At 37.5% G+C, this 19,008-nt stretch overlaps 1 long non-coding RNA gene across 1 annotated transcript; it reads right to left on the reverse strand.

Moving 5' to 3' along the window:
- Positions 1-681: 681 nt before the first annotated feature.
- Positions 682-18,364, reverse strand: LOC135293617 (uncharacterized). The gene is made up of 6 exons (XR_010355736.1): positions 18,278-18,364; positions 17,454-17,573; positions 11,151-11,640; positions 9,347-9,423; positions 4,655-4,754; positions 682-1,810 (listed from the first exon to the last, which is right to left on the reverse strand). It is a non-coding gene; the product is annotated as an uncharacterized LOC135293617 (long non-coding RNA).
- Positions 18,365-19,008: the final 644 nt, after the last annotated feature.

Raw genomic sequence — 19,008 nt, forward strand, 5'->3', positions numbered from 1 at the left:
GAGACCCTTTATCTTAAAGGCTGAAGTCCCATATACCAGACAGAATTTGACATGGCTAGCAATATATATTTAGCATTGAAAAGTATTTACTTCAAAAGTGTAGTGTCCTCCACAGAATGTAAGGATTTCCTCAGAGCTGTCATTTTTTTCTTTTTTAGTATTACAGGAGCATCAGTACTCAACTGAAGACATGGTTCAAAGGGCATCATCTTCCAACAGGTATCTCTCTGTGCTTCAAATAACTCACACACACAAATCAAGTCAAATAATCAGAAACATGAAGTGAGCAATAATGATTAGTAACAGAAATGGGAATCAATGAATTACATACCACTCTTTGAATTAACCAATTAGGACTTAGATACTATGAAATCAGTGGCTGTAAATTCTGATGACAAGGCAATTTTGTTGTCTCTTTTAGAGCCCCACCACCACCATAACAGTAGCGTTTCAGGCATTACATTACTCAAGTAGGATGGAATTACCAACCACCTGCAAGTCACTACCCTTGGCAAACAAGTTATTGTCACTTTTAATTCTGACTGTTAGCAGTATCACTGGTTTCATCTCACAAGACAGTTGGTGTCTGTTAATAAAGCCATTATAATTAATATAATCAGTTGTTGTTTCTGTTTTGATTTAGCTGCAAGAAAACAATAGTTAGAGGTGTCAACATTCTAAAAATGGTCAAAATTGAGACGCATATTCAGAAGCAGAACCTGGACACCTGAGAAGACCGAAGTACTCACAGGATTCAAGGTCCTTCAGCTAAACAGAGAGCTCCTAAAAGTAGCTTTAAGGAGAAGGACTGCATCCAGTTTTAGGCATTTATGTCTTCACATTTATCTTTGTCTGCTTTCATGGATGATGATTCTGTCTCCAAGATATACTTTTGCCTGCAGGACTACCTTGTGACTGCACTGTTGGTGCTTCCAAAGGAAGAAAACTCACTTCTCGAAACACTTGTGCATAGACTCAGAACAGTTCTCTCACACCCAAACCTGTCTCAGCAACCTCTGTTGTGGGAACTCCTCCTGTGATGGCCTTACATACCATTAACATCAAGGGGGTGAGATGACCCTCGTTAAGAAAGGCCATGCTGTCCTCAGCCTCAGGGCAGATGAGAGCTGTAGGCAAACTGAGTTCAGAGAGTTTTCAAGCTGTCAGCAAGGACAGTATGGATGCTGGGTATTCGTGATGAGATATCCAGTAAGATAATAATAACTGTTTCATTATTATGTTGTGTTTAAAACTATTCTCTCACTGTTCTTAATTAATGTTTGGGCTGCACATGTGGAAAATGCTATAAAAAGAAGCTCTCCATTATTATTTATTTCAGCCTGGATTTGTTACAATGCCTTGAGAAACCGTTCAGAGATGCTACATAGTGATACTAATACATTATCCACAGACCACCCCCCCACCCCCATATTCTTGTATTTTACAACCTGCAATTGCATAGAATCACTTATTGCCAAGTGGTCATTTTCTCACATTTGTTATGACAACAGGATAAATGCCAGCGTTTGTCAACATCTTGTAAATGATGAGTCTTAATGAGGCAATCTAGTGTTTCACCCCTCTGAGGAATCTCATAATAGGATGAGCAAAATATCAGGTTAAAGGAAGTGGGAGGTAATCCCAGGGGACAGACCTTTTCTTGTACAATATATTCCCCAAGGTTTTGCTTGGAGTGGGTTCTAGGATGCAGGCCAATTTGGCGTACCCCCTTGTACGAAATTTTAATTGTGTTTTTATCAAATCCAGCAGAAATGCAGTCTGCATGTTGAATCTGTCAGTAAGCAGTGCCCTGGGAGAAAATAACAATATGAGCTTTGAGAACTTTCACCTAAAACATGAACTTAAAGTTACTCTTCCTAAGATGAAGAATATACCTCTAATGTACATTCTCCTGATCTGTTCTGTTTTTCTGATTTCTTTGTTTGTGGGGTTTTTTTTAACTGTGATTTTATAAAATATATTTCTGCCTTTTGTGCTTACTAATTTATTCCAGGAGGTTTCTCTGTAAAAAATGCAAGGCACATTCCAGTCCAGCATTTTCTTTTTAGTTATAAGCCAAAGTGGAAGAGAATTCTTGCATCTCCTCTGAGGTTTTTAATGTGTTGCTTTTTTAATATATATGTATACTACTCTGCATTTCAGAATGCTATGCTTTAAAAACTTGAGTAAATAAAGTGTGTAAGAGGGCCCTACAAAGGTAATACTTAATTAGAACAAGACAGGTTTTTCAGAAATAAGTGCTATCACTTCATGACTTTATAAATGATACTATAGATAATCAAGAGATATTGTGTTTTGATAACAAGAAACATATATGATTTAGGATCCAGCCAATTTTCTAGCAGAATTAGAGTTCATTTTTTTTTTTTTAATTTAATATCTTGCAGGTTTGTTATTTATTTGGGCCAAACTGAAAACTCAAAGGTCAGAGATTTTATTTTGGAGAATCAAAAATAAAGAAGCATTAAGTTATAGCACTGTTTTGGATTTTAAAAAAAAATCCACTGGAAAATTACTCAATCAAGTCAACACATTCTCCTGGAATATACTGAATATCATTTAAATCATTCATTCAAAATGATGAAAATTTTTCATCATTTTAGATGATTTAGTTCAGAATTTCATTAACATCTTGTAACATCATTTCAATATATCACACAGAAATATAGTAAGACTAATAATAAAGTGCTTCTGTAAACTTATATTCATGTTTTTACAACAGAAGTGTATGTGTGTCGGTATTAAAAAATTAATTTATTATAAGTCTCAGAAATTTCAATTATTTGATTTTATTCTGGCTGAAATTAATCATGACATTCAAAATTTCTTTTGGGACAGACATTTCAGATGTTACTACACATCACTACAAGTGCTGAGGGACCCACATTGGTTCTCTTAAGATATTTGGCTTCAGAGCACCCATTCCAATCTATAGGGGGCTTTTCTCATCATATATCTTTCTCCCACATAGTGCCCTCTGCATCTCCAGGGATCTTCTCTGCATCTACAGTGTCTTGAGAAAGGCAATGTATTGATATATGCTGATTTTCACTTTTGCTGTTCATCTGCATACTGGAGACATGGCTTAATTGGATTGGATTGGCCATGATTGTGCCTTCTCCTGCCAACAGAACTGATGTTGTAGTCTTTTCCTACTAATTGTTTTTATAACAACTGCTAATGTTAGTCAGAACAACTGCAACTGGCTCTGGTTTGCATCTGTTTTGTTTTAATCATCATTTAAGAGTTAACTTAGAGTCCAAGAAAGGAAGGGAGACCTGCATTACACCTGTGCATTGCTAACAAGCCCCTAGAGCAGCATACTATTTTGAACTTTATTAGCTACTGAATTTTAAGTAGACCAAATTTTCAGTGTTTGCATTTGTAGGTTCCTTCCCTGAGACTGTTTATATAAATATAAGTGAGAGGGAAAAACAAGGAAAATATGCAGGAAGAAGGACAGGCAGAGGTCAGTCCTACCATGAACCTAAGTGGAACAGAGTTTTCTGATTTTCAATGAGACAAATCATGTGAGGAGACACAGACTTTGGTACTCTCCTTGAGGCAGAACAGATTTTGTGACTTGCAAAACTTATCCACTGAAGTCACACTAAAAAAGGGCAGGTGAGTCAGATATGTGGGGCTTTTGCAGATGAATGGTGAGGAGTGGCAACAGTGCTAACACTGATGCTAAAGAAAACATTAATGCAGTAGTCAAGGACCTAAAATAGCTTTCATAGGAAATAAAATTAATTATTGGTCCTTCCTTAACCCTGTAGGGTTCAGAAGTAAATACATAGGAAAAACTTCATTTTTAATCCCACTGTAGCTCTTTCTCCATTAAATAGAAGCAGCAAGATTTCAGGAATAATTTAGAAAGGAAGCTATAGCATGACTTGGCCTTCTGACATCCTCCTCAATCTCTTCATAAGCAAAAAAACCCAACAGTTTTGGAAGGGGACCAGCATGAACTACCAGTAACAGGCCACCCAGCCTTTCACTCACACTTTCTTTTGCAGATATATCTATAAATCTTCTCTAATCTCATAAATGCAAAGTACTTTCACACATAAAATATGTATTTATAGTAAAGATTTGGGAGGGGGGAAAAAAGGCAACTGAGATTTCAACTGAACCTATCATAAGTGCTACCTTCACTTTAGTAAAAGAAAATAATAAATAAATAAATATTCAGCCATTGTTACATATCATATTGTATTTTCTTTATTTAAACTAAGGCAGGATGGAAAATGAAGAGTCTCCAGATTATAGCAGATTAAAGCCACTTAAATTTATTCCTGTATATTTTGTTTCCTAATACTCCTGAGACCTTTTCTCCCCTCCTTTTCCCTCCTGACCCTTCATTTCTTCATTAGTAAGAACTGAAAATTAAACAATTCATAAGCATATTTTTAAGGAAACTCTTCATTATATGTAACAAACATTCTCCTGAACCATCAATATGAAATTATTGATTGACTAGGGATCAATTACTAGCAAATAACACTAGATTGTGTTGAATTCAGTTAGCTGTACAGCCAAAGGATAGCTAATTTCTGACCAATGCACGGCAATTTGAATGTCCCTATCCAGAGACAGACAATTTAGAGAGAGGACATGTGGGAAGAATCACCTGATGTGAGCATATTCTTCCTCTCCAAATGGAGCTTCATCTTGCATCAGTTGTGGCTCACTTGCAGCTTTCCCACCTTCCTTAGGACACTTGGAAATTTCTGCAGAAATACAATCTTCTTTTAAATGTGTAAATAATAAATAATAAAAAAATAATTGAAAAGAAGCTCTGAAAATGCATTTTTATTGCTGTGTAATGGATATCAAACTTTTATCATGATCTGAAACTGCTGAAGAAATTATAATGCTAAATTTCTCCATTCCTTAGAAGTGATGAGATACACAATACACATAGTTACCTATGACAATACAGGTGTATATAAGTGAAAGGTTTCTTGCTGAATGACTGAATGTAAGCCAACACTAATAAAACCATACCACAGAAACCTTCTCCACAGTTCCTGCCTTGTCACTGTCATATGTTTTGGAAAAATCCCTTTGCCAGGATTTTTCTCCTGGGAAGCCAAGACACCTCAGAGAAAAAGGAAAACAATACTATTGCATTTGCTTCTCCTGTGTTTTGCTGCTTTGGAATGTGGTAGGTGATTGCTTCATTAGTTTCATGTGAATTGTTTTAACTTAATGACCAATCACTGTCAATCTGTGTTGAGGCTCTGGAGAGAGTCACGAGTTTTTCATTAGTATCTTTTAGCCTTCTGTCTATATCCTTTCTGTATTCTTCAGTATAGTTTAGTTTAGTATTCTGCAATATAATATAGATCATAAAATAATAAATTAGCCTTCTAAGAACATAGAGTCAAGTTCATAATTTCCTTCCAGTGTTGGGGCACGCAACAAATACAAAGCTGCCTCATATCCATGTTTCTGTTTCCCACCTCCAACCAGCATCAGCTCCTGTACAGCTGTTGTGGTTTAAACCCAGACGTCCACAAAGCCTCACACAGCCACTCACCCACTCCCTCACCAGTGGGATTAGAGAGAAAATCAAAAGGGTAAAAGCTGGAAAACTCTTGGGTTGAGATAACAACAGTTTAATAACAGGGAAAGTGAAAGCTGCACACACAAGCAAAGAAAAACAAGGAATTAATTCAATGCTTCCCACGAGCAGGTCATCTCCAGGAGAGCAGGGCCACATCATGTGCATTACTTGGGAAGACAAATGGCATCACTACAAATATGCCCCTTTCTCTGTATACCTCCCCTGCACACTGAATATGAATATGTCACAGGGTTTGAACTATCCCTCTGGTCAGTTTGGGTCAGCTTCTGTGGTTCCTCCCAGTTTCCCATGGACCCCAACTCTCCTCATCAACATAGCAGTGTGAAAAGCAGAAAAGGGCTTGGCCCTGTGTGAGCATAACAAAACATCTCTGTATTATCAGCCCTGTGTTCCAAACACAGCCCTGTGCTAGCCCCTGGGAAGGAAATTAACTATACTGCAGACAAATCCAGCACAAGTGACCAAAAAACCCTCAGTGCATCAGTGTCATTAAACCATTGTTCAATTACCCTTACACATGGCAATAGCATGAATCCTTAAAGAATATGGCCTTTTCTCAATGGTGAGTTCACTCAGCTTCTCCATGTGAGATGAGATGCTGCACATTCCTTCACTTCTCCACTGCAAATCTTATCTCTCTATATTACAAAGTTAGACATTTCTGACTGGTAAGGGAACGCTGTTGGGAATATTAGCTACAGAAGTCATGTCTTTATGTTTTTAAATTTATAAAAGAAAGTCAGAGAACAGACCCAGACCCCCACAGATCCACTTTCCACTGAGGCAAAATTGTTAGGCATGACTTGCTCCTAAGAAATAATTTAATCAGGCTCTATCACCTCCTAGTGAGTCTCAAGTGACAACAAAAGGTGACAGTGTTGAATGATTCCACTTTCATCTATTCCACATGATTAAGGGTTTAGTCTAATAAATTCCACTAAATAAAAATAAGTATAAATTATGACAGAAAAGATGCAGCTTAGTCCCTGCATAAAGAGATTTGTTTGGGTTCTTTCCCCCTCACATAAATAGAGGTCTTTCTAGGAAGGTGAGTTTGTGTATACTTATCTCCAATTAAGCTCATGAAGCTTGCAGGGAGGCTGTAAAGCTCTGTAAGCTCTTAAGACTGGACGCCACTACCCCATGAGCACAGCATTTAAAATCAGTGGAGACAGAGAACCCCTAAACATAACTCCCTTTAAATAGTCAGACCTTGTTAATCCAAGCTTAGTTTAACCAAATACCCGAGTATCTGAAATGCTTAAGTGGCAACCTGTCTCCAAGTCTGAATGTACCTTTGATTTGTTAATCTGATCGTGAGGGTGGGGGTATCCTGTATGAAATGAAGTTTGCAAACAGCTTTGGATTAATCAGTCTTACATGCTACAAAACAAAGTAGATTCCTGCCACTGTATTTATCATCAGGAAGGCTGGCACCCTCTCTCACCGGCTGATTTATAGAATTGCACATTTGGCATAGAAGTATAATATTCAGATGGCAGAGTTTTCTAATAAGGATGTGCAATGAATGGAAATAAGTGGAATGTACCTAAAATTACGCACCTAACTTTTGAGTACATTATGTCCTGGTAGCTTAAAAAAATAAATAAATCTTTATTGGAATGCATTAAGTTTCTGGACAACTTAACTAATACATGGCAAATTGGTCACCTTTAAAATAATAATTTGTACTTTTTTGGCCTCTTAGTCATGCGTTTATTCTGTTATGGTTCCAAGGAAATGCTACACATTAAATCTACTAGATTTTGATATAAGGCTGCTTGTCATTTTGCATCTATTCAAAGAATTTCTTATGTTTGATATCTACGGGACATTAATGCTGGGGCATCTGTCCATTTCCAAAAATGAGCTATCACACATCTGGCTGCTGGTAATAATTGCTTTATCAATGACTCCTTCTCTGAGTCAATAACCTCATTTGGACTGTAGTGGGACAGGTTTGGTGTACAGCCCAACTTACATTATCACATTTTGTAGCTCTGTGTTTCTGTAGTATACATGAGACTGTCAGATAGACCCAGCACCATGTAATTTGAATTCTTATCGGAATAAAATATATTTTTGAAGATGCAGTCTCACGTTCTTTCCCAGAACAGGATAATAATTCTTCTGTATATTTAATATTGTAACAAAATTCAAGGACTGAAATTAAAAAAGAAAGGTTTGCTGGATTTCTTTCTTGCCTTGAATATACTCTGCATGTATATTTGCATACATATACAAATACTGTGCCTCTTTTTGGAGGCATGGTTGTCATCTGAGTTAAATGCAGTAATAATGCAAAAAGACCTTGTGACATTGTCAGAGTATTAATTTAACAGATAGACCATTTATAAAATAATTCTTCCCCCAAATAATGTTTTTCATATATTTTTCTTCTATCACACTTATGAGGTTCAAATATTTCTCATTATAGAGAGTTATTGCATTGAAACCATTATCTTGACTACCATGGAGTCATTTGCTTCAGTAAAATAACACTACATAATTTAGACAGATAAAGCACTAGGCAAAAGTTTTATCTGATGAATGGTATTAGGATATCCTGGTGAACTTGCTTGGGTTTTCAGAAGAGTGCAAATAACATAAGTTATATGTTATATCTACCATTTTTACTGCCAAATGCACCACAACCACACGTGAAAATGCTTATGATGAAGCAAAAGTGTCAGTGTAACCATGAGAGGAGATCAAGACTCATCTGAGCAAAAATTTGGGCTTCCTGCTCTACTTTACATTCTGGACATAAAATATAAATATTTCAATCTTAGCACTGTTTCACTGAGGTCGCTTTTTTGGTTTTGTTTTTTGGGGTTTGTTTTGTTTTGTTTTGTTTTGTTGCTTTTGTTTTTGTTTTGTTTTGTTATATTGGTTTTGATATTGTCTAGCTCAAAATGCTTAGCAAGTTCACCTGGAAGCCTGGAAGAGACAGACTAGAACAGCCTGGAACAGTTTCGTGCACTACAACAGATTGCCCAGAGATGTTTTGAAGTCTCCCTCACTGGAGATACCCTGGAACCATCTGGATGCTATCCTGTGCCATGTGCTCTGGGATGACCCTGCCTGAGCAGGTTGGACCAAATGACCCACAGTGGTTCCTTCCAGCCTGACCCGTTCTGTGATTCTATGAAACCTGAGGGTATTCCATAGTGCAAAGATCCTCAGAGCATCACTGACTCAGGCTGATAAATTGAGCCACTTTAGAATATAAATATGTGGATCAAACTCAGAAGTCATACTCAGAATCTATTGTGCCCATTCTAAAAACTCTGCCTGTCTTTTTGGGCTGAGCACATCCCTTACAAAACCAGTCATGTGGCTCTTAATTGAGCTGACTTAGGATCACATTTAATGTTTAATAGTTGGGCTGTTTAAGGCTAGTGGTGGTAACTAAGAATCATTGTTACCCAGCATTTATCTACTCCTTCCTGCTCTGGCTGCTTGCAATACAGGAAATTACTCAACTTGTTTGGGTCTTTGTCCCTCATTATGTTAATTTTTGAGACAGAAAAAGAATATTAGAGAAATTAACATTTGTCTGTTCTGATAGTATTCCTGTGACAAAAGTAGTAAAGATGTGAAACAAATGGCTATTGACATGACTGATCTTGTCTTCTTTGAAAACTTAATCTGCACTCATCTATTTTACTTCTCTTCATTCCACTACCCTGACTGATCTCGTACTTCTTTGAGAACTTAATCTGCACTTACCCATTTTACTCCTCTTCATTCCACTGCCCACACTGCAGTCATTCATGTCTTTGAGAGCCACATGGTGAGACTGGCACCTAAAGTGTAAGGTAGCCCCCAAAATTAGATGTTTACACAAGATGTTTTTTTTCAAAGCAGTTCAATGTACACCCACATCTGTGGTAAATTAAGGCAATATAAAGCAACTGCTCCTCTGCTCCTCCCTGAATGTTGTTTGCATGAGCATCTAACCTCCATCCAGTTTTGCCCTCTGCTTTGCCCAAAAGTGAGCTATTGGTATGATCCTGCTCTTTCCCATTTGATGCACTGCTCATCACATTTTGCCTGCCATGTCTCTGGCATTACCCATCTGTGATATTGATGCAAATGGGAACTAATTCCATTAACAAGCTTGCAGGCTGACGAAAGTCTTACACTGAAAACACATCTGCATTCTCCTTTCTCCTTCTCCATTGCATAAAACTCAAAGAATTGATCTTCAGGGCCTACCCTGCAACCTCATTGATATTAGCAGCTTGATGACACACCCTATGTGTCTGTTAGCACTGTTCTGTATCAGTGTCAAGCAAAACAGATAACTGATAATATCTGACACAACTAGGCAGGAATTCATCGCTTCACAAAAGACAGTGTGCTGCTTTATCATCCTGCTGGTAGAGTGGCTTGGGAAAACTTGTCTTGGGATGTAAAAGGAAATATGCTTGAATCATGGAAATTTTTGCCTAAAAATTATTATGCAATAGGGTGCAGCTATTTGTCTAAGATATCAAGCTTCTGTGTGGCTGTTGCTGAAATACAGAAATAGCTATTTTTAAGAACACGGTATTTTCTCTGGGAGGCTGCTTCACAGATGCCTCAAAAACCAGTGGAAAAATCAGAATCAGTTCTGAAGCCACAGACAACAAAAAACCAACATCACCCTAGCAGCTCCAGCACTATAACATGAACTACTGGACAAGAGTAAAGTAGCTGCAGCCTAAATTTAAGCTGACAAATCATACCATTGCATATCACCTTCTGGAGCCAGGAATGCAAGTTCACTTTAGAAGGAGCCAATTCCACTGGAAATATAGAAGTGAGTAAAGAATCATCTCATTAAACAAAAACGCATGCATTAAAATATTAGAGGACTTTGTCCCAGCCATGGAGCTGCAACATACCCATCTAAGAAATTCTATAGGCTCTTTTTTGCTATTTGTTATCCAAAAGAATGCTGCTGTATGAGCAGTCAGTTACCTAATGAGAGAGGGGAAAACCAATTCTTGATGAAGTGGTCATTGAGGTTTGTGAAGAAATTAATTTTATTATATCCCTCAGGGCTACCAACATTGAAAATACTGCTGGAGTTACAATGAGGTTTGAAGAAAAGAGCTTCCTGAACTGTGCATGTCCTACTGATCCAACACAATCCTCATTCTGTGCCTGTGGATGTATTATCAAGATAGAATAATATTCCATTGGCATTTTTTGTGTAGATAAGGTAGAATACTCACAGGCACAAACATTGGATGCATGTTTGTGCAATGACAACATTTTTTTTTAAATGTGCCTACTTTCAATAAGGGAAAACCAAATAACCAAAGCATTTGGATTAAAGCATCCACATCACTGCACAGCTGCAGTTATTCTGGATTTTTCTGTTTGGTACGCAGAGCTAGAGAACGACTCTGTTTATTTGTATTGATTCCCTTTTTTCACTTTTACTGGAGATCTGTAGTGTCAAAAAAGAAAGAAGACACGTGTATGCATAAATGTCACTGAAAATCATGAAAGCACTACTTGGAAAATATTTTCCCTCATTCACCTTATGAAATTCTTAATGAATTTCTCATGTCTCCAGCACTGCAGATCAGGTGGCTGCTGATAATTTGGGATCCTTTGGTTTGTCTCCAAGAAATAGAACAGTATATTGTACAGCTCAGAGTAACTGAGAAAAAGTTCTTGGCAGCTGAAATATGACCTTTCAGGTCTAAAATAAGTCTCTTAGAGCTTCACTATGTTCTGTTATCTTCTCTTTCAGTGCAATGAAATTCCTCTCAAAGTAACTCAGTCACCATTCTCTGATATGTATTAGGCTCATTTTCTTCTCTGCTTAACCTTACATTGATTACACTGTTCTTCTGCTTCCATTTCTCTTCATTCTTGCATTCCTTTCTTGTTTCCTTCTTCTCAACTTCCTGCTCTTCTCATCCCTATCCAAGTGCCCTATCAAATTCAGAATTCTGTTACTCTGTTGGATGGTCTTCTACGTAACAGATTTATCTTTAGTTTTCCAGACACAGTTGGAGTTTTTCCTGAAGAAAGGAAAACAAGAAATTATAGAACACTTGCGTTCTGTATATTCCTTACATATGGTGCTGTACATGAAGTTTTATCTCTAAAGACTGTTCTTTCTCTGGGTTTTCCATTTTTACCTACATGCCGATCCTTACATGTCAGACCTTCATTAAAGAGGTGATGAGACAATTTTATCTTTAAAATTTACCAAGAAACTTGTCCATGCAGAAAAGAGGAGAAGAAAGAATGACAAGAAACAACACAGCCAAGAGATAAGATCAATAGTGGATATCTTGAAAATTTTCCCCTCCATTATTGCTTTAGGAGATTTCCACAGTTTCAGAAGTTTCAGTTTCTTCATGATAAGAAGCAGAAGGGCAGGCGTTTATCTCTCCTGTACAATGGCCAGCAATAGAACCCAAGGGAACATCATTGTTCTGTGTCATAATCTCTTGATGCAGTCTGTTGACTGTGCACAGTCCATTGACTGTGTCAGGGAATCTTTAAGTGGGGTATTAGAAAAAGGTCTTTCACCCAGAGGGGGCTTGGGCACTGGAAGGCTCCCCAGGGAAGTCGTCTCAGAGTTCAAGAAGTGTTTGGACAATGCCCTCAGGCACATGGAGTGATTTTTAGGATTGTACATGGCCAGGAGTTAGAACTGATGATACTTGTGGGTCCTTTCCAACTCAACATACTCTATGATGCTATGACTTGATGTCAAAATGGAAAGGAAAACAATTAATCAAGCCTGCTATCATTCCAGCTATGCATCTATGAAGAGGAAAATCCTTCCATGACAGATCAGCTTCTAGAAGGACAAGTTAAAAACACTAGGAAACTAAAATTGTCCTAATTTGTCCTGAATATGTTAGACTAAGAATTCTCTTCATTTGAACAGGCAAAAATCTTATTGTTTGTATGCTTTGAATCAGCATCAGGTGAGGAAATCTGGGGAGATAGAAAGTTCCTTTATAAGAATTTGTGACATCTACTATTTTGACTGTTATGTTTACAATCCTCTTACAAACACAATTTCCTTTTCTAATATACTGAAGAGCTGGAAAATATTGTTTGAAGTTGGGGTTTTATTAATTAATATATTTATTAACTTAAAACCCTCCATAATTTTGAAGTTACTAGCAGTAACATAGAGAAAGGAAAAATGTGTTTCTGGATAACAACATCAGAGGCAACTGCAGCCAAATCGAGTACAGAAAGCAGATATGTAAGAACCCACTTAAATATTTTGTAGTCACCATTGTAATAAGACAGAAGATGATTTACCTCCATCCTAGGCTTCTATCTTTTCTGTGCAAGAAACCTATTCTGCACTCTTGAATGTGTGAATAGCTCCTAAGAGCTATAGATAAATGTCTCTTTGGAGCTTTATCATGTTTGTGAAGAGATTGTCTTATATTCACAGGCATTGTCTTCTGCTCATATTGAAGATCCATACTCTCAGCTATTCTTGATACATTTTAGGTAGAGCTTCATAAACAGAAATGAAGTTCTTTCTTGCCCTTTCAAGGTCATATCACAGACGTGGATCCAAAGCAGCATCTGCACGTCCACATATTCTGCTCCATTACTTCATTTTAACCTGCAGAATTATGCAGTTAGCATAAATTTGACAATCATGTAAACCAGCATATTGCTTCTACATTGTACTGGCCTTACATGGCAAGGCTTTAGCATTGGGTGGTCTGCAGGTGTTGTCTGTGAAATGCCAAATGGTTCCAAAATGGATTCCATGTTGTCCAAAGCTTAGACCATAAGTGATGCTGGTAAATCTTCACATTTAAGAAAGGGTAAAAAATGTTGCATAACAGCTGTGAGGCCAAGAAGTGAGAAAAAATGACAGAGAAACAACCCTACATACACCAAGGTTGCTGAAAAAGGAGGGGGAGGAGGTGCTCCCAGCACTGGAGCACAGGTTTGCCTGCAGGCCATGACAAAGGCCATGACAAAGATTGCCCCCTATGCAAAATGAAGAACCATGTCCATGCAGATATCCGCCCAGCAGCCATAGAGGACCCCACACCAGAGCAGGAGCAGTTACTTTTATATCAACTAGGTAATATTCAAGTGTCAATCTTAGTATGTTTTCCCAGGCAGTGGAAAGGCCAGACCCACACCTATGGCATAGATGGAAGGATGAATTGCATTTTTCACATCTATGGGGATAAAATTACAGGGAACCTAAGAACACAGAAATGTTAAACAATAGTAGAGGAACGTGACTCATCATGAAGATAAAACCAGTAAGAGCTCTGACACAAGTAAACCTTTTTAAAATTTTAAAAGAAGTGGGATTCAAAATATAAATTGGGCATAAATTAAATATTTTTGCTTAAAGCACTCAGGGTGATCAAAATAACTTGAGAAATATTATCTCTCTTTGCTGGGGCAGAAGGAAGCATATTAAAGAAACAAGCCATTATAAACTGACAGTGGTTCTGATCTTCCCTATTTAGATAGCCTTATATGACATTTATAAGTAGACTCAGTTAGAAAGAAGGCTGGAGTGGAGGGTGACCTGACCTCATGGCTGTCTACAGCTTCCTGAGGAGGTGGAGAGGGAGGTAATGATCTCCCTGCTGTCCAGTATTAGGACACACAGGAATGGTTCTAAGCTGCACCAGAGGAGATTTAGACTTTGGAATCATCTCCTTACCAAGAGGTTCATTAAAAAATGTCATAGGCATCTTCGTAGAGAATGCCCAAAGTGTTTCAGTGTTAATGAAGCAATTGGACAATGTGTTTAATAACCACCTTTGAATTTTGATCAGTCCTGAAGCAGTCAGGTAGTAAAACTAGATAATCACTTTAGGTTCATTTCAGTTGAAATATTCTATTCTATTCTATTCTATTCTATTCTATTCTATTCTATTCTATTCTATTCTATTCTATTCTGTGAAAACTGTACCTGGTATGAATCCATTTTCTTTACAGTAAAGTTGTCCTACTTTCAAGTTGTTTGGAAATTGCAACTAAAATAATTCCTTTCTCCAGTATCTGACCAATATTCTCAGGTTTCCACAATTCTGACCCACCCTGAAGGTATGACAGTGCTGTATTCCATTGTCCTGTACCTAGTAGGCTACATTTCTATGTGCCTTTGTGTATGGTTTCTCTAGACATATAAGGCTCTTTTTGTTGCTTTTATATTCATTATAGGGCTTGTATTTCTTTAATTCTACCATTTCCATACTCTAGTGTCACTAATTACTTTCCATAGTTTCTTCAAGTTCTTTCTCTTGGTCAGATTAAATGGTCAGATTAAAATCAGTGCAGTTTAGTGATGGATAGAAAAAAGTTACTGATGGTAAATCAGTTCAGATTGTGTGTGCTCCTGTTTATGCTGCAAGTCAGGATTCAAATTCAAATTCAGATCAGAAAAAAACCATAAAAACAAACTTTTTAAAGATACATTTCTTATGGTGGCATGTGTTTTCAGATTGTCCTCTGAATGTGGCAGAGGTGTGGATGGGGAACACCAGTTCTGCCCCATTCCTAATCCACATTTAAGAGTATTTGCAAACAGATATTATTTCACAAGAAAAACAGATTAACAGATTGATTTATTTTCCCTCTTTCCAAGTGCTACTTTTAAACACAAAGAAGAAATAGGCATTTGGAAGCAGGAAAGCAGGAAAAGAATGATCAGATGCTTCTAGGCAGATTTGCCACTTGAATTTTCCATGTTGCACCCATTTCACAGCCATTCTTTGAAAACATTCACACTGTTTTGTGGGGCTGTGAACGGCCCAAAATTAAACAGAACTGAATGCTTTAGTACAAAACAGGAGCTGGTCATTTCCTGCAATATCTGGTCTATCTGCCTTACACCTGGAGTGAGGGAATGAAGGAAGAAGGGAGGAATGTCATGGTGGAAGCTCCACGGTGCTGAAGTTCAGAATAAATCTGTCTCCTGGCAACTCTGCACATTTGCTTTCCCTTCCCTCTACCCACTGTTGTGGTACAGCAGAATACAAAGTCAGCAACAACTTTGTATCTTTCAGCTGAAAAAGAAATGACTGAATGCAAGACAGAGTAAATATAAAAGTGAATCAGAAAATGGAGTCTCTCCTACCCAGAAATGTCCATCCTTCCATGTAAAAAGATGATGAAAATACTACTCCTGCATAATCATCTGGGTTTTAAATCTAGAGACTTGAGGAAGAGCAGGGGTTCCAGTGTTGATGGCTGAACAGCACTCCTGCTGTATTGCCCAGTGTTATAGTAACAACACCAACAGCTGAGGGCTAAAACTAGTCCTCTGCCTACACCTTGTTCTCCCCATCTCTTCCTAACTCTCTTTTCACTCTTGCCACTTCTAAATTTAAGTCAGATATCCTAAACTAGGACATGGATGTTTTAAGATTAACATTCAAAACTCAATTTTATATGAGCTTATTACTCTCTGAGCCAGTCTGGTTCTGGCCACAGATGGAGCAGGTTTCCCTTTATAATTTCTTTATTTCTTTCGTCTCAGGAAGAAGTGAAGCAACCAGGAAAGTGGTTTTAACTAACACATGATTGTTATCATAGCTGGGATTAAGGAGTTAATATCCAGCTCAGTGGTGGTAGCCTCTGAAGATGAACTAACTCCCTCTCTTGCAATTGTGGTATTGAGTTCAAATCTGCATATATGATGGACAGGCAAGCCCTGCTTTTCATAGGCACTGGCCTCAACTTACAGATGGACAAGGCCTCAAATGACACAAGAAAGCTCCCTGCCACACTCCATTTGTCTAAATCACATTCTGTCCCTGATGATAAAAGAAGAAAATCCATTTTAAGAATGAACCTGCTCATAATATCCACATTTCCTAGTAAGGATTTTTCAGGCAGGAAGTAGTCCAAGGGAAAAGATTTAAAATATTCTTAAATTTCTTTTATGAGCCAGTATATTAGCTCCTAATTTCATAGACCTTTTGACACAATCAAAGGCAGCTTTCCCTCTTGTCTTACAGGTACTCTGTTCCAAGCTGGAGCCAGAAATAAGCCTGTATGTAATGTGACTCAGGTGACTGATCACATTAAAAAGAGTAAAAACCAGTGACAGAAAATTTGCAGAGAACGAGTGGCCTGCTATGTTTTGCATGATTCATTGTTGGCCAGCGAATAAATTTATAAAATGACATCTCAGAGATCAGGAAAAAAGAGTGTGTGGCAAAGAAAACAATGTATTTCAATCACATTGCTCCATCTCTATTAACAGAATGGCGAGAAGGGGGTGGGGAGGGTACCTGCAGCCCTAAAAGTTATGCCAAATGCAGAATTTCCTTGGCTAAAGGTTACTTCAGCAACTTGCAGTGTGTGCTTGTCATTCTCCAAACTTTCTTTCTGCTCTGAAATCCTGTGCTACCCTCCTGTGACATTTTCTTGCATGCGCTCCACTGAAGTTTGGGTCTATTGTTTCACAACAAGGGAGCTGATCCTTCAGCAGTTACTTATTTATTGAGGTCACTCAAGGTCAGTGATGTGGGTTTTATAGGGTGCTTTTTTTTTTTTAGAATATGGTCAGTCTGGTGTGTTGGAATTCCTTTAATTTTTGCAAAGAGAGAGGTATATGGTGGGGGAGTTTCATTTTTAAATTAGGTACATATCAATAATCATGTAGATCTATACCTGCATTTTATGCATAGCTGCAAATTTTCAGTGTGTCACCCTCCCGTCCTGGTCCTGGTTTGATACTAATGGGCTCATACACCTTTTCATGAGCAGGATCTTAGTTTTTTTTTTTATTTTTTACTGAGGGTTTTGTTTTTTGGGGTTGTGTGTGTGTATGTATGTTATGCAGCAAGGAAGGGCTACTCTACCTTACCTCTCACATTTCCTCCTTGCCTGGGTGACAGGGGATTTGTTGACATTTGCTGCATGTCCTGTCGCTATTATAAATCGGAAGCTACATTTCAAGCTTCAGCACACTCAGAGTTAAGCCGCACTGGAAAGTGACAATGAAAAATATAAATGGAAGAAATTTGAAGATGTGAAAAGGGAATTATTTGGGGAGCCTTTTATTTTAAAGCATTTTAAAAATGGAGTGAGAAAAAAAATCCTTGTAAGGATTTTTTAATGTAAACTTTTTAAAGTTGGGTTGGGGCTTTTTTTTATTTTGTTTTCTAAGCTGGATGCTTAAAGTTATGGTTTTGACTCTTTGTTTAGTCACCAGAGTTTGCCACTCAAAAATCTTCCCCTGAAACAATTCTCAGTATAAAAAAAAATGTAGGTTTTGTGATAAAAATTTTCCAGAAATCTCAAAGTGCCCTTATAAATAGTGCTTGTTGTCAAGATTTTAAGGAACTGACAAATTTGATGAAAACCCCTCACATTTCTGCTTATATAATATACAATAAATGAATACCAACTACTGCAAAAATAACAAAGAAAATCCAAAGTAAATTTTACAAATCATGCCAAATAAAATATTTCATCTAACCAAGCATCAATACTTCTTTTATAATTTCACTTTATGGGAAATTTCTAGAAAAATGTTTGTTCTTTTCTGTTCTGTACCTAAAGGGAAGAGGTGTTTTCTATCAGGATATTTCTCCTAAAACTCCAATGGATTTTCTTGTTATTTATGAGTTTCATATGACTTTAAAAGGAATGTGAGTACCAATCAGTTTATTTATCTGGGCTACTTACAATGATGTCTGTTTAGTGAAGTGTAATTCAGAGGCTCAATTTTATAAAGGTAGCCACAAATCAAAACCACAGTCCTTAAAAAAAAAAAGTAGAAGAAATAGAAAGCATAAAATAATAATAATAAAAAAAGTAATTCAAAAATATTTTTCTTGACCTATTTTAACTTGTTTCATGACATTTTTCTTTTTCTTGAGATAATTTACTGCATAATTCAAACTTGCAGATAATTTCGACCTCTTTTCCTTTATTATTAGCTATTAAATTTTATTTAAGCTTGATCGTTTTTAAAGGGATGGGTGGGATAAAGTGAAGCTTCTAATTTTGCATCCTGCTCTAATCTCCGATTTGAGAGTGCTATACTCTGGGGTTTTACATAGTAATATACGGGCAGCAGATAGAGAGATGTGATACAAACCCACACCTTTGCATATCGACCTCGAGAGGGGCCTGCATGTTTTGCACTGGTGGCTCACCAAAACGCTCCCTTTTGGACTTCAAATCAGCTAATCGCCCTGTGAAGGAACCTCCTAAATTTTTTAGTTGGGACGGGTTTGGGGTTTTATTCTTTGGGTAGGGCGGCGGGTTGTTTGTTCCAAAACGGCAGTGCTCCTGCCCTTAAGTTTAAGGCTATTTTCAGACTTGGCCAAACGTTTGATTTTTGTAATTATTGTTGGGATTTCCTCCCCCTTCCCCCCCCTCCCCGCTCCCAGATGAAAACTAAAATTGTGATT

This window comes from Passer domesticus, chromosome 2 (assembly GCF_036417665.1).
Source record: "Passer domesticus isolate bPasDom1 chromosome 2, bPasDom1.hap1, whole genome shotgun sequence".
Lineage (NCBI taxonomy): Eukaryota > Metazoa > Chordata > Aves > Passeriformes > Passeridae > Passer > Passer domesticus.